Source organism: Petaurus breviceps, unplaced genomic scaffold (genome assembly GCF_028583685.1).
Source record: "Petaurus breviceps papuanus isolate PSGF00001 unplaced genomic scaffold, PetGlider_PUasm1.0 174, whole genome shotgun sequence".
In the NCBI taxonomy this organism is placed as follows: Eukaryota; Metazoa; Chordata; class Mammalia; order Diprotodontia; family Petauridae; genus Petaurus; species Petaurus breviceps.
In genome coordinates this window covers 65,110,542-65,133,026 of record NW_027185761.1, presented here as the reverse complement: position 1 = coordinate 65,133,026, position 22,485 = coordinate 65,110,542, and the positions used below count along the sequence as shown (strand labels likewise).

General features: G+C 44.0%; 1 protein-coding gene across 1 annotated transcript in view; it reads right to left on the bottom strand.

The window, feature by feature from the left end:
* Window positions 1–5,965, bottom strand: part of ERC2 (ELKS/RAB6-interacting/CAST family member 2) — a 1,053,591-nt gene extending 1,047,626 nt beyond the window's left edge. Inside the window, exon 1 of the mRNA XM_069084575.1 lies at window positions 5,819–5,965. The gene's annotated coding sequence lies outside the window, so the exon portion shown is untranslated. The remainder of the gene's footprint in view (window positions 1–5,818) is intronic.
* Between the last annotated feature and the right edge of the window lie 16,520 nt (window positions 5,966–22,485).

Sequence of the window (22,485 nt, the reverse complement as noted above, 5' to 3'; positions counted from 1 at the left end):
AGTAAGAGCACCAGCCCCAGAGTCGGGATGACCTGGGATCGAATCTGGGCTCTGATACTTAGCGCCACACACAGAAATAACTGGTCGTGTAACCTTGAGCAAGTTACTTAACCCCGATTGCTTAATAAAAAAAAAAAAGAAGAAAATGTCATTTGAGTTGAGTCTTGGAAGTCAATGATTCTCAGAATTAGAGATAAGGAGGTACATACCAAGCATGGGCACAACCAGTACAAGGACAAAGAGATGGTAGATGGAGGTCACATTCAAGGAACATGCAAAGAAGGGTTGGATTCCAGCGTGTATGAAAGGGAGCAATGTGTAAGGAGACTAGAAAGTTGAAAGAGGCCACATGGTGGAGAGTTTTAAATGCCGAACAGAGGACTTCTACAGAGTCTCCCAACAATACTGAATGGGGAGGCAATGTTGCCAGAGCTCAGGCTACACTGGAGCAGGAGGACTTAAGACCAGTCAGAAGACTCTTCTGAGGAGACAAAGGCAGAAGGAGGGTGGTCTCTTCAGGAATGGAGAGAAGAGGACACAAGCAAGAGATGGCAAGACAGAAACTACAAGATCTGGGTAACTGATAGAATGTGCAGAGGGAGGAGTCCAGGAGGACACTGAGCTGGAGACTTTTTTTGCTGTGATTAGGACCGATGTCAGCAGCAACAAAGGGTTTGCCTCCCTTACTCTCACCCTCTTTGTTGCCTTTTCCAAGTTCCCCGACAAAGGAAAACCATGAGTAATTATCAATGCCTACAAAGTGAGGAGCTTCACCAAATGGTCAGCTCCAGAAAGTTTAGAAGGGCTAACTAACTGTGGCATTGTAGAAGGAGCACTGGATTTGGACCCAGAAAACCATCCTGGCTCTGCCACTGACAAGAAGTCCCTTTTGTTCCCTCAGTCTCCTCATCTGTAAAATTGGGCAGTTTACCTGGGTTATTACTGAGATTCTTTCCAGCTCTAGAGCTATGCCTAATCGATACATTGTATTGGTAAGGGTTGAATGAGTGCATTATACACACATGCATATGTGTTATATATGTACATGAGTATATATGTATACATGTATATGTGTGTGCATGTATGTGTTCCTTACGAAATCAAGAGGATGTAAATTCTTTAGGGCCTAAGAGCTGTTTTTTAATTTTATTTCTTTGTCTTCAGAGCCTCCACAGTGCCTAGGATATTCTGGATAAATGCCTACTGAATTAAATGGAATTCTAACACTTCTGAAAGAAAGACAGTGATCTGCCAGGGAAGGCCTGCTGAACTCTGTTCCCTGACTGTGGAATCTGAGGACTACTTATTGCCTAGGTGACCTTGGGCAAGTCATTTCATGACTCTAGGACTCAGTTCCATCCTTTCAAGTAGAGATTGCTGCTTTCTTTTTCCATGCACTTCCCCAGAGCTTAGCATCATGAGAGAGGTGGACTAAAATTCCTCTGAAATCCCTACCAACTCTAGAGTTCTGCCCCCTGTACTGACCCCTTTCACCTTCTAGGCCTCGGTATCCCTTAAGGGTTGCTTAGTCCAATGACACATGTCCTCCAGACTCTCTGCCTTGAAAGGAGGAGACTTTGAACCTCAATACTTGGTTCAGAGATCAGGTGAAGAAGACAAAGATTACACAGAAATCACACCTGGATGCCCCCTGGGAACTGCCCCAAGTCTTCCCTTTGTAGCAGACATTAAGGGTTTATAATCACAACTTGACTCCAGAGAGTTCTCTTCAAAAAGATTTCTCTTGCTTCAAAACAGTGGAAATGGCCCTCAGCTAGGAATTGAAGAGATGCAGTCTCTCATCTCCACTCTGTCACTAACTAGCTGCACACCTTAGGCAACTCAATTCCACAGGCATCATGGACAGGGCATATGTAATACAAAACTCACTGGAGTAGATGGAAATCAAACTGTTTCTCCTCAGAGAGCTTACAGTACCCTGGGAAAGTCATTTCCCCTCTTAGAGCCTGTTTTCACATCAACATGAAGACAAGGTGGGACTAAATGTTCTCTAAGCTCCCTTCCAGAGCCAAGTTTCTATTTCAAATTCCAAGACAAGCGGTCTTGTAAGGGACAGACAGTCAAACCTCAGAATCAGGAAGACCTGCATCCAGCTGTTAGCTCTGGACACACATTGGCCATGTGACCATTGGGAACATAACCTCTCAGTCTGACAACTAAGACTGTATGCTTCCTCATTCCTTATACCACTGAAATCATAGCTCCAAACCACTTCCCCCCTCCCTCCTTCCTTCCTCATATTGGATCTAGCTTGCCAGCCTGGCTGTCACTGTAACAGAGATTGTTTCCATGAACTGGAAACACAAAGTAAGCAAGCAGACTGGTCCCTAACTGCCTGGTCCTCCATGTCGATTTAGAGTAGACCAGGTAACACCTCACTGAATTGTTAAATGTCTCTGTGGAATTTAGGAAAGGATGAGAAATAAAGAGATGTGCAAAGTCTTTTCAACTCTTGACCTTCCCCAGTGAAAACCTTGCCTAAGTAAAAGTCACTTGTCTCAAATATACCAAACCTTTGGACACCTATGCAGTCCAGATCAACGGGATAAAATCTGGCAAAAATAAATCAAATTTTAAAAGGGATACATGTAAAGTTTTATATTTGGGTGAAAAAAATCAGCTGCATGAGATAAGCCCAGAATTATGGAAATACACGGGGCTTGTCTTGGTGTCCAGCTCTCAGCCTTATTTGATCTAAGACCCTGAACACATCACTCTAATCTCAAAGAGGCTCAATTTCCTCAATTGTAAAAATAGGAATAATACTGCCATTCCCAAGTTCACAGCGTTATTGGGAGGAAGGTACTTTGTAACCCTTCAAAGGCCATACAAATGTCAGATGTCATCAGACAACAGTTGATATTAAAAAAAGACCTAGGATTTGCAGTGAGCTGCAGTGTTAGTGAGTAGTACAGCAGGCAGCCCGAAAGCCTATGCAGCATGAACAAAAGCAGTCAGTCAGCCCATAAGCATTTAGTAAGGACCTACTGTGCGCCTAGCACAGCCCTAATCACTGAAGATCCAAAGAAAGGCAAAGACATGGCCCCTACCCTCAAGCAACTCCCATTCTCCCCAGAATGAGGCTTGCAACCTTTGGAATGTAAGCTCCTGGAGGTCTGGGCCTATTCCTTCTAATCTTTGTCCTTACATTGTTGAAGGGGCAAGCTGCTAGCCCACTTATCTCCACCCCAGTCAGACCACATTTGGCCCACATGGCCAGTCAGGATGCCTCCTTTTAGGAAGGACACTGATGGGCCAGAGCACATCCAGAAGGGGGTGACTAGGGCCATAAGGGCATTCAAACACTTTCTGCCATGAGAATCACGTGAAGGAACGTTGGAAGAACTGCCATGTGGAAGGGACTTGTACTGGCATCTACCAGTTCAGCTCATCTCCATAGCTGGGAGCCTAGGGGAGAAAACAGGTGTGGTTCCCGAAAGGAAACATTTCCTTAAAAGGGGAGCTGTCCAAAAATCAGGAACATGCTGCCAAGGGAGATGAAGAGCTTTCCTAGCACAGGATGTCTCTGACACCCACCAAAAATGGGAGGCAGGGACTGTTTCACTTTCGTGCTGAGAACACAGTAGGTACTTAATAAGTGTTTGCTGGTTGGTGGTATAAGGAATCCTCATTCAAATCTTTTAACCCTGGGGGATGGGTAATTTTCCCAAAGTAGACAGTTAAAATGGCCCTCCTAGGACAAGTGTAGCACTTTCGTCCTTCCCTCCAGACAGCCATCTGATATGAAGGCGATTTCAGAGACTTCTCTACCACCCCCTCCAAAATGACATCCATCAAAACAGAACAGAGATAAGCAGGAATGGCTTCCAAAAGCTCACCCCTTCAAGTCCATACTTCCAAAATGATCAGACCACCCCCCCACACACTCAGATGTCCCTGGTGTAGTCCAATTAAGCACTGTCCAAACCTGCCTCCTTTGAAGACCACCCTCTCAATACGAATGCTGATGTAACCCAGGGGGTGCAGCTACCCCGAGACTCAGTGTGCCCTTACAGTAACAGCTAACCAGAGTGCCAGGCTGGGGAGGAGTGTGCCACGCCCTGTTTCTAGCCCTCAGATCACTAACAGTGCCCCTTGCAAAGATGCACCAAAGCCCTTTTGTGAACTGACCCTTTCCACCTATTGAATTCACTTTCCAAAGGACACTTTTAAAGTCATTTAAAAGCCTTTGGTCCAGGAATCCCCAAGCAGCAAGATTAATTAAAGGTAAGAGCAGCCAAACCCTGCTAGCTTCCAGTGCACGCCCGAAGGGTAGAATTTCCCCGTCTGCTCTCTGGTCCCGCAGAGAAAGCAGGAGGGAGACCCGCGGCTGGTGCAAACCAATGGTTAAGTCCAACCGCTGATTCCCAAAGCCAACCAGGAAACTGACCGTGACAAGTAGGTGGGGCCCTCCTCTCGGCTGCCTGGATTGGCTACTTGGGGCTCCCCAGGAGGGCTCTCCCGGCCCACGTCAGTGGCAGGTGCGCTTGTCAGTCACCGAGGGAGCTGTCCATTCGCCCGCGGCTCAGGGAGCAGATGCCCCACAAGCATCAAAGGGCTGTGCTAGTGGCCGCCCCAAAATCGATCCCCTCCTGGCCAGAGGCAAAGGAGAGAGAGACCCTCAAGCGCTCATCTCCCCAGGAGGGGCCTCCTGTCCTCTTCAGTGACACTACCTGAGCCCCCAGAGAGCCCCCCAAATGTACTCAGCATCCATCGGATCCCTTGGCTTGGGTAACAAAGCGCCCACCAGGCCCTCAGGTCTGGAGGTTTCCGTCCGTCCTATCCCGCCACCCACCCACCCCCACCTCCAGGAAATCGGTCATCTGGCCGGGCCCCCGGGTTTTCACTGGCAGGTACCGCCCCAGCCCCACGGACCTTCCTGATCGCTGCTCCTAGCGTGCCAGTGTCCGAGGCATTCAGGGGCCAAGTCTCCACTCTGTGCTGCTGCCTTGCTTAGCCCCCAGCCCCTTGCCCACGCCCGAGCCGGACTCAGAGAGAAAGAGAAGAGAGGGAGGGGGAGGAGAGGGAGGGGGGGAAAGCGTGTTGGGGGGAAACGCCCGGAGGCAGAGAAGGATGGAGAGGCCAGGCAGCCGGCGTGGGGGGCTGTCCTGGGGGTGGGGGAGGGAGAGACACCGCAGGCAGGGGCGCCAGCAGGCTGAGGAGAGATGAGAGAGAGGGAGGGTCGAGCACTGATAGAGGGAACAGAGGAAGGATGGAGAGGAAAAAGGAAGGATCGAACAGAGAAAGGAGGGATAGAGGGGATAAAGGAGGGATGGAAGGAGAAAAGGAAGGATGGAAGAAGGAAAGGATGGATGGCGGGAGAAAAGGAAGGATGGAGGGGGAAAGGAAGAATAGAGATGGAAAAGGAGAGATGGAAGAAGCAAGGAGGAGACAGAGGAAGCAAAGGAGGGACACTGGGAGGAAAGGGGAATGAAGAGGAGAAAGGAGGGATGAAGGGAGGAATGAAGGGATGTTGGAAGCAAAGGAGGAATGAAGGGACTGAGGGAGGGGCAGTCCGCCTGGAAGAAGGTGTGCACTTGTTCCAATCCCCAGCCGCCGCTTTCATAAATCAATGCCCAGCCGCCACCCGCCCCCACCCCCACGCCCAAACGTGGCCGGCTTTCCAGCTGCCTTCTCCACCCGGCGGGCCGGCAGCCCGCAAACGCACTGCAGTGCCCCCCGCCAGGAGCCGGAGCGACACCTGCGCGTCCCTCGGGAACCGGCCCGGCTTCCCCCCACCCTCCCCCCATGCCGCCGGCTCCCCACACCCGGGGGCCAGGAGGGCCGGGCTCCTCACCTGCCCCATCACCGCCGGCGTCGGGCGTCCCGCGCGGGTCCTGCGGGCATCGCGGTGCCCAGCCGCTGCCCAGGCAGGGGAGGAAGGGGCCGGGGGGCGAGGGCAGCCCAGGCGAGCGTGGGGCAGGGGAGCGCAGGGCTGGGGCTGGCCAGGCGAACGCGGGGCAGCCGGAGCTCAGCTAGCGTGAGCGCCCGTGCCGTGCGGCGGCTGCAGAGCCGCGGGTGGGTGGGCGGGCGGGCAGGGGAGCCGTGGGGCGGGGCGCGGCGACGGGGCGGGGCACGGCACGGGCACGGGCGCGGGCGCGGGAGAGCCTCGGCTCCTCGCTGCCGCCCGCCCGTCGAGCCGGCCCTCCAGCCGTGCGTCTGTCCGTCTGTCCAGCGCGGCTCCTTCTGCCCGCGGCCGCTCGCTCCTTCGCCCTGCCTGGCGAGCCCCTGACTCAACATTCCCAGCATTCCCGAGGAGCTGGGTGGTGTGGTGTGCTGCGCGTGTGTGCGTGTGTGTGCGCGCGTGTGTGTGTGCGTGTGTTTGTGTGTGTGGATGCGCGCGCCTGTGTACCGGGCGGCTCTCCGCGGGGGGCAGCAGAGAGCTCCCCATCCCTCCCAGTGAAGAAGGGGCGTGGCCTCCTCTCCGGCCCCTCCCCTCCCACTCTAGGCTGGCGGGGACTCCCCGGCACCCCCAGTGCAGGCCCCATCCACCCACGCCCACCCCCAGACAGGCCATCCCGGGCTTCCTCCCTCGGCCTAACCCTGCAGTTCTGGCGGTCATTCATTCATTCATTCATGGACTCCCTGGGGCGGGCAGCTCTTACTATCTCTCCAACAGCGTACATTGCCTCAGTAGGTCCAAGGAGCCCCTGGGGCCTGTGGGGGAGGGGGGCAACTGCTGCTGCAGCAGCAACCTTGGTATCCTACCCCTGATTTTCCGGGAAGAGATGAGATGGAGGACCTGGGGGGAGAGCCCAGGAGGTCCCTGGAGTCTGAAAGAGCTGGGCCAGATGCTTTGCATGCAGGGGGCTTTTCCACCAGCTTCTCCCTGACTTTTGAAGAAGGGACAGAGGACATGGAGTGAAAGCCCAGGATGTCCCAGCCAGTTGGCATCTGGAATAACAGAGACCAGATGTTTGCAGCAGGGGCCTCCTCCCATCATCTCGCCCTTCCTTACCATCGCTGTAAGTTCATTTTCGGAGATGGCCGGACCTAGATTTGGAATCTCTTTAGGCACCAGCAGATAAAGAGAAGAAGGAAGCAGGAAAATGGATGATCTCTAGATTCATTGTGGAAACAGGTGAATGTGCTGGAGCTTTGGGACTATTTTTCTTGAATATAGTTCCCACTCAACAAAGGGAAATTCAGAGACAGTCAGGTAGCCCGGCATAATGGTCACTGAGCTGAGAGTCAGGAGATCTGGGGCTTTGAAGGTCACCTTTCAGAGCCTCGATTGCCTGATGTGTTCGAGGGAAATGAAAATATCAGCACAAGCCACCTCCCAGGCTTGGTATGAGCATGCTAATGAAAACATGCACACACACGTGTACATCAAGTGACTTAGCAAATATTAGCTGATGATACATTCAGAGCTGCACAGTGAGGATCTGGTGAAACCTGGAGTCAAATCCCACCACTGATATTTGCTGGTTGTGTGACCATGGGCAAGTCACTTGTCTCTCAGCCTCAGTTCCTCCAACTGTAAAATAAAATAAAATAAATATCCCTGTAGTGCCAGCCTCACTGATACAACTGGACTGTTGTGAGGTTCGAATGGGTTTGTTAGGATGTAAAAGTTCAATTTAAACTATTTTAGGAACCACGTCAAGCAGGTATTGTGACTTTTGATTCTAGGAAGGGGTGTGTGTAGCAGGAATCTTTGTCTCCCTCCAAACTGAATCTTTTGTTGGACTGCTGCAGAACTCTTATGGGTAAAGGGCATTGAAAAATGAAGCAGATAAAAGAACAATAGAATTTCATCAATTCAGTGAACACTGATTAAGTGCCTACCAGGTGCCAGTCACTGTGCTAACCAGCAGGGATACAAAAAGGTAAAAAGCAATCCCTGCCCTCCTCAAGGAGCTTACACTCTGATGAGTTATTATCACCTTTGACAAAAGACCAGGAATCACTGAGGAAGTATTAAATTGAAGTGATCCTGAAAGAATGAATGAATAAATGAATGAATCTTTACTGAACTGTGAGGAAGGTGTAATAGAGAAAACTATTGAATATATAAGTAGGACATGAGTCAACCAGCGTACTAACAATGATAATAGCTGGAGAGGCAGCCCAGGTATGGGTTGGGACTCCCTTGGAATGAGGTAGACCTGCACTTAAGTCCTGTTTCTAGCACATACGAGCTATGTGAACCTGGACCAGTCACTTAATCTCATACTGTTCCAGGCAACTCTTTCCAATTGTTTCAAAGCCGTCTGATCTGTATCCCTAGAGGGAGACTCTTCACCAATAAAATTAAAGGTACACACACACACACACACACACACACACACACCCCAATACTAAAATATCTAGAACTCTCTAAGATTTACAAGTGTTTTCCAGACAATGTCATACTTGATTCTTACCACAGCCCTATGACCAAAGTGCTTAAGTAATCCCCCTTTGGCAGTTGAGGAAATTAAGTGAGATTAAGTGATTTATTCAACTTGAAAAGAGCTAGACCTCAGAGGGAGTCTGAAGGGCAGGGAAGTAAAAGGAAGAGATGTCCAGATAATTTTAGATTCTCATGCCCAACTTTGTGGACTGTTTTACTTTGAATGTTTGGCCCTGGAGAAGCATCATGGCACAGTGAACAGAAAACTAGCCTTGGAGTCCAGAAGACCTGTGTCCAAGTCATGCCTCTGGCATATCCTAACTGTCTTTCTGGGAAAGTCATTCAACCTCTCAGTGCCCCCATATAACTTTCTAGCATTGTAAAATACAGAGCAGGTAATAATCTGCATATGTAAATGGTATTTCCTCAGCATGAATTCCTTATATCATTGAAATCATAGGCATGGTAACAGGTATATAGCACATACACCCACATGTGCATGCACACAGAGACCCTCAGAAAGATTCCTGGGGTTCAAGGAACTTTGTGGATCAGCATCAACACAAAACTATAGTTCATTGAGCCCCTACCAATAAGTTCTCTTCATTGAAGGCAACCAGAGGCACATTAATTCAAAGCAAAAAAAAAATTAATTAAACAGACTAGAAAAAGAACTTGACAAGAAATGCCACCTCAACAAAACACATGGGTACATTCTCTAATGCTGTGTAATCACAACACAAGTGACAGGAAATTTGCATGAATTCACATGGAGATGGATATTTGTAGGAAACATGTGTGATCAGATCATGTACTATTATGTCCCTAATGAGCTGCTGCTGCCCTCTGCTGCCTTCTGGATTAAGCTATCTCTCTGAATTACTGTTATAGCTGCTGAGGTCTTTAGGCTGAAAAGTTCATTGTCTTAAACTATTTTAGCTCTTTTGAGATTCTGTCACCAACCGGCCATACCTAGCCAGCTGCCTAGAAAAGCTCTCAGATAGTTAAGCATTTTGAAATATTTTTCTCCTACTGATACTTAGCACTCTCTTGTTCTAAATTCATGTTTGCTTGAGTGAGAAAATTCCTTTCAATGCTTTTTCATTCTCATTTTCCATCCACGTTAATCACAAAGACTAGGTAGAAATGCCTGAAAGAGGCTGGTGATCTTTATGCTATGTGTTCTCCCACACATACAACTCCTGTAATTAATTTACTGTACTTAATTTAAAACATTTCCATGTCTATTACTTCTATCCCTTCCTTATCTCTACCTTCTCTTAGTATTTCACCAATAAATCATGGCTTCTCATAGTCATGGCATGTGGTAAGTGGTTTTAAGTGGCTTTAAAGAATGAGGCCAAAGTGACATCATTCCTGGTTCTCACACACATGTATGTGCATGCTAGCTCAGTTAAGTAGTCTTGTTTATAAGGAAACATCACAGCCATCAAATCAGAGGCAATACCTCTTGCTTAAACTAATGTACTAGACTCTTAACTGGGTTCCCTTCTTCTAGCCTCTCTCCTTTCCAATCCATCCTCTACTAGCTGCCAAAAAACATCGAAGAAATACGATCATCAGTCCCAGGGTCAAAATCTTCTACTGTTTTCAAGATAAAATACAAATTCATCCTGGCATCTAAAGTTTTCCACCCATTGTTCCTAATTCTGCCCTCTGAGACCAAGGAGAAAATGCCTAATCCCACTTCTAAAGAATAAAAACAACCCAAAAAACTCTTTCAAATACTCGAAATTCAATATCCCATGCCCCCTTAAGTCTTCTCTGCTCCAGGCTAAATAAAAGTGCTTTGACCTCAAGTCATTTCACTATCTTAATTGCCTTCTGGGCCTACTCCAGGTTATCAATGTCCTTTCCTCAACTTTAGGGCCCAGGACTGAACCCAGAATATTTGTTCATGCTTAGCAGCTGTGTGACTCAGGGTGAGTCATCTAACTTTTCCAGCCTGCTTCCTCATCTGTAAATTGGATATAATAAAATTTGCACTCCCAACCTCAAAGGTCTGTTGTGAAGAAAATGCTTTCTAACTCTTATAGCACTATGGAAAAGTTATCATCATTATTGCATAAATGATTGTATTTCAGTCTTCCTTCCCCCTCCCTCATTCATCATGTCATTTAAAGGTGCCTCATTAGCACATTCTAAATTCTATTTAAACCTGTCGAAATTAGGAGTGCCTTTGCAGTCCCCTTTGTAAATTAGCCATCTCGATGGAGAAAGAGGTCATGACTCCATGGAAACTCCAGGGGAGAGACTTGCCACCGATAGATGCTCTAACAATTGAAAAGCCCACGTACTCATTCACCCCCAGTGGCCTCAGCCACACCCCTGGTGCACCTGTCCTTCTGCCAAACAGAGCCATGTGTTGGCATAAAGATACCAGGTTCCTTTTAAATGAGAATGAGAAGCTGATAAGCCCCTGAGTATTGGAGAGATAGGAGGCAAAACACCCCCTTGAGTCTGGGCTGCCTCCTAATTCTCTTCCCCAGTTCTAAACCTCAGTCTCCTTGTCTGTAAGATGAGCAGCTGTAATGGCGCCACTCCCAAGGATGCTGTGAATTTCAAAGGAGGTAATAGTGTAAAGCACCCTGCAATGACTAGCTCTGATCACTGTGATCAATGCATTGATCACTGGCGATTCCACAGTATTGACGATAAAAATACTCCCCACTATCTACCAGAGAAGTTACGGATTATATATGCAGAATGAAATGTATTTCTGGACATGGTCAAGAGGGGACTTTGTTTTCTTGGACTATGCTTATGGGTTCCAAGGGTTTTTTCCCTGGTAAAGGAAGAAAAGGAAGGAGGGGGGAAAGGAATGTAAGTTAATTGGGAAAAAAAAGCTATTTTCAAAAATAAAGCACTTTCAGGGCAGCCAGGTAGCACAGTGAGTAAGAGCACTGGCCCCAGGGTCGGGATGACCTGGGTTCAAATCTGGGCTCAGATACTTAGCACCACACCCAGAAACAACTGGCTGTGTAACCTTGAGCAAGTTACTTAACCCCAATTGCTTATTTTAAAAATAAATAAATAAAAATAAAGCACTTTGCAAATTTGAAACAGCAATTTATAGGATTGCATGTGCTTTGCACTTAGTTTTTAATAAATTTTTTTTTTCCATTCATCATAAGACCATAACTTTCATGCTGGGAATGATCTTGGAGATCATTGGTCCAAACCTCTGATATTGAACATGAGGATACTGAGGCCCATAGAACGAAGAACATGCCAAAAGTCACACAGGAAGTAAGTGTCAGCGACAATATTAGAACTTGGGTCCTTGAACATTCTCCCAATCGTACCCCATTCACTCTGCAACCAATCAATCAAGAACAATTTCTTAAGCACTTAGTATGGGCTGGACCCTGTGCCATTTAAGTGAGCTGTGATTATTACCATTCATTCGACAAGGGATTTATTGAGTGTTTATTTTGTTCCAATCTCAATGATAGATGATAAAGAGACAAATACAGCCATCCTCACCTCTCATAGAGCTCTTGATCTTTTTGTAAATTTTTAATTTTTATTAATTTTTTACATAATCTTTGTGTCTGACTAGGTCCTTCCCCCTCCAGCAAGCCATTCCTTATAGAAAAGAAAAAAAAATAGAAGGAAAAAAAGTAGTTTGGTAAAACTGATCAACACATCAGTGTATGCACTCGTCTCTACCCATAGTCCACCACCTCTTCAAAGAAGGAATAGAGGTAAAGTCACTACTCATACCTCTTCTGCTAAGTGGAGTAGTCTAAGGTGTCTTAAAAAAATAGACATTCTAAAAGCATCATCAGAGGGGCAGTCCAGGAGGTGATGGTGCTGACTAATGAGGGGGGCAAGTTGTCCCACCAACCACAAGGGCCACTACCGGGCCTTTCACCAAAGGGCTGGGACTGGAAAGAGCAAGGTAAGAACCAAATGCAGGGGCCCCTGTCCGGGACAGCAAATACTCCTGGGGCTACCACTTCACGGCCCAGAAATTTAAAAAAAATCCCCTATCAGGACCTCCAAGGACCAGGATGACAGAGTGAACCCCGCCTGCTCCAACCCACCCCCCGAACATGAAAACATAATAACTATTTCCCCAGGGCAAAACCCTCCACAGTAAAGGCTTGGGAACCCTAGAGGAAGGGCATGGCTAGGGGCCTGCCTCAAAATGGGTAGAAAACAGACTACAAAGACTCTGGAGTCCTACTATCCTCAGAGGGAAGAACCAAACTTGGAGGGAGACAATGTGGACTCCACACCGACAGCTGAAACATCAACAGGGAATGGGTCCCAAGCACAGAAAGCTCTCCTAGATGAGATCAAAAGGAACTTTGAAAACCAAATGAGAGAGATAGAACACAAAATGAATAATTCTTTTAAAATCAAAATTGCAGAATTAGAAAAACATTATAATGAAGAAAACAGCTCCTTAAAAAAAAAAGTATATGATATGGAAAAGGAGCTCCAAAAACTAACCAAGGAAAATGATTTGCTAAAAGCCAGAATCAACCAAATTGAAACAAATAACTCTATGAGGAACCAAGAATTAGTCAAACAAAACAACAAGAATGAAAAATTCGAAAAAGAGGTAAAATATCTCAATGGAAAAATAACTGAACTGGAAAACAGATCCAGGAGAGATAACCTGAGAATCATAGGCCTACCAGAAAATCACAATGAAAAAATGAGCCTGGACAACATTCTCCAAGAGCTCATTAAGGAAAACTGCCCTGAGAACTAGAACCTGAGGGTAAAATAGAAATCTAGAGAATGCACTGGACACGTGCTGAAAGAGATCCCAAATTGAAAAGTCCTTGAAATGTCCAATGCCAAACTCAAGAACTACCAGGTAAAAGACAAAATACTTCAAGTGTCCAGAAAGAAACAATTCAAATATCGATGAACCACAGTGAGGATAGCACAGGATTTGCCAGCCTCTACACTGAAAGATCAGAGGCATTGGAATTCAATTTTCCACAAGGCAAAAGAGCTCGGGTTACAACCAAGGATCACCTACCCAGCGAGACTGAGCATATTCTTCCAGGCAAAGAGAAGGTCATTCAATGATATAACAGATTTCCAGACCTTCCTGATGAAAAAGCCAGAGCTCAATGGAAAATTTAACCTCCAATTACGAGATGCAAGAGTGACATAGAAAAGTAAACAAGGAAAACACACACACACAGCCTGTTATTTAATAAGAGCAAACTGTTTATAGACAAGTAGAGGGTATGAGTATAAATTACACAAAATGATGATATAAAAAAATCTTATTAAGGGCTACAAAGGGACTGCAATGGAAGAAGAGAAATTAATGAAGTGAAAAAGGGTAAATTATGCCACACAAAGAGGCATAAAAACAATATAGCAGAGGAAAAGAAGGGAGGGAGATGAGTATTATATGAGCTTTTCCCTCATTGAGTCTGGTGCAAGGAGGGAATAACAACCAGTTAAGCATAGGTCTCTATGGAGAAGAGACACAAAACATATCATGTTTGAGGGAAAGAGGGGAGGGAGAGGAGCTTCGCATGAGATTTGTTCTTGTCACTCTTGGTGTGAAGAAGAAATAACATACTTCATTCAGTATAAAAATATCCTACAAGATGTAGGAGGGGGAAAGGGCTAGAAAAGGGGGGGGTAGTAGGGAGGGAAGAAGTAAGGGGGAAAGGGAGGAAAGGGGAGGGGGCTGATACGGGAATACTGAGGGAGGCGGTGGTCAAAAGGAAAACTATTAAGGAGGGGAAGGGAGAAGGGGAGAAAAAAGATAAGCATTAACAGGGGAGAGAATAGGATGGAGGGAAAGAAACAGATAATAATCATAACTGTGAATGTGAATGGAACGAATTCTCCCATAAAACAGAGGTGGATAGCAGAATGGATTAAAAATCATAATCCTACAATATGCTGTTTATAAGAAACACATCTGAAACAGAGGGATACACACAGGGTAAAGGTAAAAGGCTGGAGTAAAATATATCATGCCTCAGCTAAAGTAAAAAAAAAAAACAGGGATAGCAATCCTTATCTCAGATAAAGCAAAAGCAAAAATTGACCTAATTAAAAGAGATAACGAAGGAAACTATATCCTGCTAAAAGGCACCATAGAGAATGAAGCAGTATCATTACTTAGCATATATGCAGCAAGTGGTGTAGCATCCAGATTCCTAGAGGAGAAGGTAAGGGAATTAGAGGAAGAAATAGTTAGCAAAACTTACTAGTGGGAGACCTTAATCTCCCCCTCTCTGAACTTGATAAATCCAACCTCAAAATAAACAAGAAAGAAGTTAAGGAGGTGAGTAGAATTTTAGAGAGGGTAGGTATGATAGATCTCTGGAGAAAACTGAATGGGGATAAAAAGGAATATACCTTCTTCTCAGCAGTACATGGCACATACACAAAAATTGACCATGTACTAGGACATAAAAACCTCACAATTCAGTGCAGAAAGGCAGAAATAATAAATGCATCATTCTCAGATCATGATGCAATTAAAATCATGTGCAATAAAGGGCCATGGAAAGACAGACTAAAAACTAATTGGAAACTAAACAATTTAATCCTAAAGAATGAGTGGGTCAAACAAGAAATCACAGAAACAATCAGTAACTTTATTCAAGAGAATGACAATAATGAGACAACATACCAAAATTTGTGGGATGAAGCAAAGGCAGTTCTTAGGGAAAGTTTTATATCCCTGAGTGTGTTAGAGAAAAGAGAGGTAAATGAATTGGGCATGCAATTGAAAAAGCTAGGAAAAAAAACAAATTGAAAATCCCAATTAAATACTAAATTAGAAATACTGAAAACCAAAGAAGAGATTAATAAAATTGAAATTAAGAAAACTATTGAATTAATAAATAAAACTAAGAGCTGGGTTTTATGAAAAAAAAATAAAATTGATAGACCCTTAGTCAACATGATAAAAAAAAAGAAAGAAGAAAACCAAATTATGAGTATCAAAAATGAAAAGGGTGAACCTACCACCAATGAAGAGGAAATTAAAACAATAATTAGAAATTATTTTTCCCAGTTGTATGCACATAAATTTGACAATCTTAGTGAAATGGATGAATATTTACAAAAATGTAGGTTACCCAAATTAACAAAAGAGGAAGTAAGTTACTTAGCCATCTCAGAAAAAGAAATCAAACAAGTCATCAGTGAACTCCCTAGGAAAAAATCTCCAGGGCCAGATGTATTTACTAGTGAATTCTATCAAACATTTAAAGAACAATTGATTCCAATACTCTACAAACTATTTGGGAAAACTAGTGAAGGAGTCCTACAAAATTCTTTTTATGACACAAATATGGTACTGATACCTAAATCAGGAAGAGATAAAACAGAGAAAGAAAATTATAGAACAATCTCCCTCATGAATATAGATGCAAAAATTTAAATAAAATATTAGCAAAAAGACTACAGCAACTTATCACAAGAATAATACACTTTGATCAGGTAGGATTTATTCCAGGAATGCAAGGATGGTTTAATATTAGGAAAACCATCAGTATAATTGAGCATATCAACAATAAAACTAGCAGAAACCACATGATCATCTCAATAGATGCCGAAAAGGCTTTTGACAAAATACAACATCCATTCCTATTAAAAAACACTAGAAAGTATAGGAATAAATGGAGCCTTCGTTAAAATAATAAGTAGCATCTATTTCAAGCCATCAGCAAGTATGAAATGTAATGGGGAGAAGCTAGAAGTATTTCCAATAAGATCAGGGGTGAAACAAGGATGTCCACTATCACCTCTCTTATTCAATCTGGTACTAGAAATGTTAGCAGTAGCAATTAGAGAAGAAAAAGAAATCAAAGGAATCAAATTAGGCCAAGAAGAGACCAAGCTATCACTCTTTGCAGATGATATGATGATATACTTAAAGAATCCTAGAGAATCAAGTAAAAAACTACTTGAGACAATAAATAAATTTGGCAAAGTTGCAGTATATAAAATAAACCCACATAAATCCTCGGCATTCCTGTATATTTCTAATGAAATTCAACAGCAAGAGATAGAAAGAGAAATCCCATTTAAAGTTACTGTAGACATTATAAATTATTTGGGTATCTACGTGCCAAAACAAACCCAAGACCTATATGAACACAACTACAAAACACTTTTCACACAAATAAAGTGAGATCTAACTAATTGGAAAGACATCAATTGCTAGTGGCTGGGTCAAGTTAATATAATAAAAATGACAATTTTACCTAAATTAAATTATATATTTAGTACCATACCAATCAGTTTACCAAAAAAACTACCTTATAGAGCCAGAAAAAATAGTAACAAAATTATTTGGAAGAACAAAAGGTCCAGAATATCAAGGGAATTAATGAAAAGAAATGCTAGGGATGTTGGACTAGCTATACCAGATTTTAATCTGTCCTATAAAGCAGCAGTCATCAAAACTACTTGGTACTGGCTAAGGAATAGAGTAGTGGATCAATGGAATAAACTAGGCATACGAGACTCACCAGTCAATGACTATAGTAATCTATTGTTTGATAAACCCAAAGACCCCAGTTTTTGGAATAAGAACTCACCATTTGACAAAAACTGCTGGGAAAACTGGAATATAGTATGGCAGAAACTGGGCATAGACCATTATCTAACACCATATACCAAAATCAAATCTAAATGGGTGCATGATCTAGATATAAAGGCTGATGCTCTAAGCAATCTGGGAAAGCAAGGAATAGTTACCTGTCAGATTTGTGGAGAGGGGAAAACTTTATGACCAAATAAAAATTAGAGGGCAAGGGGCATCCAGGTAGCACAGCGAGTAAGAGCACTGGCCCCAGAGTTGGGATGACCTGGGATCAAATCCAGTCTCAGATACTTAGCACCACACCCAGAAATAACTGGCCATGTAACCTTGAGCAAGTTACTTAACCCCAATTGCTTTAAAAAAAAAAAAAAGAATTAGAGGGCATTATAAAATGCAATATGGATAATTTTGATTACATTAAATCGAAAAGCTTCTGTACAAAGCCAATATAACCAGGATTAAGAGGGAAGTGGAAAATTGGGAAAGAATTTTTACAACCTATGTCACTGATAAAGGACTTATTTTTAAAATATACAGAGAATTGAGTCACATCTATAAGAATACAAGTCATTCCCCAATTGATAAATGGTCAAAGGATATGAACAGGCAGTTTACAGAGGAAGAAATTAAAGATATTTATAAGCATATGAAAAAATGCTCTAAATCACTATTGATTAGAAAAATGCAAATCAAAACAACTCTGAGGTACCACATCTCACCAGTCAGATTGACTAAGATGACAAAACAGGAAAATGACAAATGCTGGAGAGGATGTGGACAAATTGGAACACTAATGTATTGCTGGTGGAGTTGTGAACTGATCCAACCATTCTGGAAAGCAATCTGGAATTATGCCCCAAAGGCTATAAATAATTTCATACCTTTTGACCCAGCAATACCACTTCTAGGGTTGTATCCCAAAGAGATCATAGAAGTGGGGAAAAGACCCATATGTACAAAAATATTTATAGCAGCTCTTTTTTGTGGTAGCAAAGAATTGGAAATTAAGGGGGTGCTCATCAATTGGGGAATGGCTGAACAAGTTGTGGTATATGCATGTTATGGAATACTATTGTGCTATAAGAAACGAGGAGTAGACGGTCTTCATATTTACCTGGAGAGGCTTATACGAACTGATGCTGAGTGATAAGAGTAGAGCCAGGAGTAATTTGTACACAATTACAGAGACAATGTATGTGTGATGACCAACTTTGATAAACTGGACTCTTCTCAGCAATCCAGAGTCATAAGTCAACCCCCAAAGACTCATGATGGAGAGAGATGTCTACATCCAGAGAAAGAACTGAGATTTAACCCAGATTGCAGGAAACTACCTGATATTTTTTATCTTCTCGTTTGGTTTTGTTTCCTCTTTCCCATTCTTCATTCCATCTGTTACAATCCTTCTTTATAACCTGACTAATGCCTAATGTGAAAGTATTTGCATATACTGTACTTGATTGTATGCCATGGGGGGGGGGGGGGAGAGAAAATTTGAAACTCAAGGAATTGTGGTAATGAATCTTGTAAACTAAAAGTAAACAAATTAATAAAGACCAAAAAAAATACAAAAGTATCCTCAGTTTTTCAGATTAATGTTGGTGATCACATATAAAGAATATAGGCCAGGAGAACAATTACGGGGCCCATAGTCACCTTACTTCAGGGCAGAGAGCTGCGAGGAGGCAGTCTGGCATTGATTGCAGAGCATGCTGAATTTAAAGTGAGAGGATGGGGGTTCAACCCCTTTTTGCTGGCCACTCCTTGAGTGACCTCAGACAAGTCACATACCTCTCTAGAAATCAATTTACTCACCTCTAAAATGGGGTGCTTGTACTCCATGCAGACACCGAGTGGGTGGTATGAACAAAGCACAGTTGGGTGGTAGAGTAGATAGAATGCCATATCTGCAGTCAGGAAGACTCATCTTCCTGAGTTCAAATCTGGCCTCAGACACTTTCTAGCTGTGTGACCCTGTGCAGGTCACATAACCCTGTTTGCCTCAGCTTCCTCACCTGTAAAATGAGCTGGAGAAGGAAATAGCAAGCCACTCCAGCATCTTTGCCAAGAAGAACCCAAATGGGACACGAAGAGTCAGACACAACTGCATGACTGAACAACAAATGTACAAAGCACCACACCAGGCACAGGTGAAGAGCCAAAGGTCAAGATGATGATGCATTTGGCCCCCAGAGGCTCCACGGTGGGGGCTGATCCGGGAGAGGGCAGCTTAACAGGAGGCCACCACCAAAGGACAGGGACTCAGGTGGGACCTGAGTGTCACCTCCTGGAGACTTGGACTCTCCCTTCATGCTGACTTCTTGATCTTACTCCTCTTCCCATCATCCTACCATACATACACCGGAGTGGGAACCTCCCTTTCAGGTCCTGGGCCTGTCTGTTACTCTTGATCATGGATGTGTCTCCAGGCCTGCCAGTTGTCCTTTCATCTTTCCACCTTTCACCTCATCCCCTTGTTTCCTGAGGGACTGAGGGCCATGTATCAAGAAGTTCAAGACTCACCCAGGGTCACACAGCTACTAAATGTCTGAGGCTGTATTTGAACTCAGGTCTTCCTGATTTCACATCTAACAGTACACCATCTAACTACCTCTTCATGTATCTAGTAGGGGAGATAAGGTATAACCACAAATGCCTACAAGAGAAATAAATCATAATGAGGGCACGAGCAAGGTATGAATTCAGCAACTCACACACTTATTAAATTCTTAGCATGGGCCAGACATAGCAGGGGAAAGGCAACATGGCTTAGTGGTAAGAGAGCCACCTTTGGCATCAAGAAGATGTGAGTTCAAATCCTTCCCTTGACATCTCTGGGCCTTGTCACCCTAGGCAAGTCATTGCACTTCACAGGCAGCTCTTAATGACTTAAAATGAAAGAGAGGCTACCAGTCTGTTGGGGACCAGTAGAGTGCAAAGAGGGATCAAGGTAGACTCCATGAAGGAAGTTTAGGCATCTAACCTAGGCCCTGAAGGACAGATGGGGTTTGTTTCTTGGCTACATTGTCTTGACTTTTCAAAATATTTAAAGTCTCTTTAAGGGTAAAACATATTTCATAATAAAGGGCAAAATTCATTTTTTTCATGACCTTTCCAAAGCAGGACTTATTGGAGCAGAATGTAGAATGTATGTCAGATTGGCAGGGCATTTGTTCTCCCCAGAACACATCTGTCATATTATTTATGCAAGTTTGGGACCATTTGCAGGAGACCTGACATAAGGGAAATTCAATCCTATTCAGAACAATAAGCATTTATTAATCACCTTCTGTGTGCAAAGCACCATGCTGAAAATAGAGAGACAAACCAGAAAAGAATCCCCAGTCTCAACAAGGCTTATTTCAATGTGTATAGCAGCAAATGTTCAGATAACCATGGACAAGATAATCTGAGGAGGGAAAGAATGTTAACACCAAGGGTTAACATTGTGGGAGGAATCTGAGTTGAGTGTTGAAGATTGTAAGCTCCATGAAGACAGGAACTTAGCTTTTGCCTCTTCTGTTCTCATTGCTTAGCACAGTGCCTTGTACATACTAGGAGCTTAAAAAGTGTCTGACTGATTGGAGAAAACTAAGAATTTGTTGGGGTAGGAGTGGGAGTGAAAAGGGAGTGCCTTCCAACCTGTGCAAAGGCCTATAGGCTGGAGATGAAATCTCCAGTTTGGGCAAAACAGAGAATGCTGGGGAAGGGATATCAAAAGAGAAATCCAGCTGTGATGGTAAAGCTGAAGCCAGATTGTAAAGGACTTGATTTGCCATGTTGAGAAGTTTACATTTTATCCTAGAGGCAATAGATGTCATTGGATATTCTTTATCAGGAAAGTAAAATGGTCAGATGTGCATTGGGAAGATTATTTTATGTGAAAGATGTAACAGAGAGTTAGAAAGCAAGGAAACCAAAGGCTAATAGATCAGTGAGTAAGTCAATCAGCCAAACAGCTTTTACTAAGCCCTTACTCCAGGCCAGGCACTGTACTAAGTGCTGGGGATGCAAAAAGGTGGGGGAAACCCATGGTGCCTGCCCTCAAAGAGCTTATGTTCTAATGGGGGAAACAACATGCAAATAACTATAAAATACACAGTATACACAGAGCAAGCAGAAGTTAATCCCGGATGGAAGGAACGAGCAGGAAGAAGGGGCACCAGGAATCAGGTTTCAAGTGATAGAGGACCTCAGTGGCCATATGGTCCAACCCCCATTTGTCAGGGGTGAGGAAACTAGGGTCCGTCAAAGTCGCCCAGAGATCATCTCTAAAACAAGACATGGAGCCACACCCTCTGACTCCTAAGCCAGCATTCCAATTAGGAGGCTATAGCAATAGTCCAAACAAGAAGCTAAAGGAGTCTAAACAGGGATGTCGATTGTGTGAGTGCAGAGAAGGGGACAGATCAGACACAGAATTAGGATTAGACATGGAGGGAGGTTAGAGAGAAGCAATGGATTTGACAGACGAGAAAAGGGAAGGAGAGAGAAGTGAGGATGAGTCAAAAGTTATGAAGCTGGGTGACTGGGAGGATGTTAATCTCGTCCAAGAACTAGGGAAGTTAGAGCTGCTATGCAGGGTGGGGAATGGAGTCAGAGGGACCTGAGGTCAAATTAGCTCACTAACTAACTTCTGTCTGCCTTAGTTTCCTCAACTGTAAAATAGGGATCATGATAGAAGCTACTTCACAGGATTGGTGTGAGGATCAAATGAATAGTAAGTGTAAAGTGAGACAAAATGTGTAAAGCCCAGAGCCTGGCACATAGCAGGCAGTCTATAAATGCTAGCTGCTATTATTAGAGGAAGGATGAGCTTCAGAGGGGAAGAGAGAGAGAGAGAGAGCACTCCATTTTGGACGTGTTAAAGTTGACATGTGCCCAATAAGCAGTTGGTGATGTAATAACAGAACTCAGGGCAGAGAGTTTGGTCAGATATATAGGTCTGGAAGTCACTTGCAAAAAAATACGGTTGTTGATAAGATTACCAAGAGAGAAAATGTAGGGAGGGATCAGGGCAGTTTGGGGAGACACTCATAGTTAGTAGCAGAACATCAATACTGATCCAGCAATGAACAAGAAGGTACGTGTGACACAGAAGAAGCACTAATTAAATCTCTTGCACATGATGTACACCTAAAGAGCCACCAATGGTCAATCGATCACTCAATCAACCAGTACTCTGTGCCAAGCATTGCCTTGAATACTGAGGATACAGACAAAAATGAAGCAATCCCTACCCTCAGGTCTAGTGGGGAGGTAACATGGACATAGACAGTGATAGAAAGTAGAGCTGTGATTTCGCCGATACAGGGAATTCCTGGATAAGGAATTGCTGTTTGCAATTTGTTCTCGAAGAGGACCAATGACATCATAAGAGTGATTTCTTGACTTGTGTGTGAATTGGATTTAAGTGAGGCAGAGCTGTGCAAACTCAGCCTCACTCTCTCCTCCAAAGTCATCAGAGTCCAGTGGCAAGACAAAGTCAAGATGCCTGGTGATGGCCCCCTCTGGGTGAGAAAACTCCCTTTTATAATGCAGGTCAACACCTTCC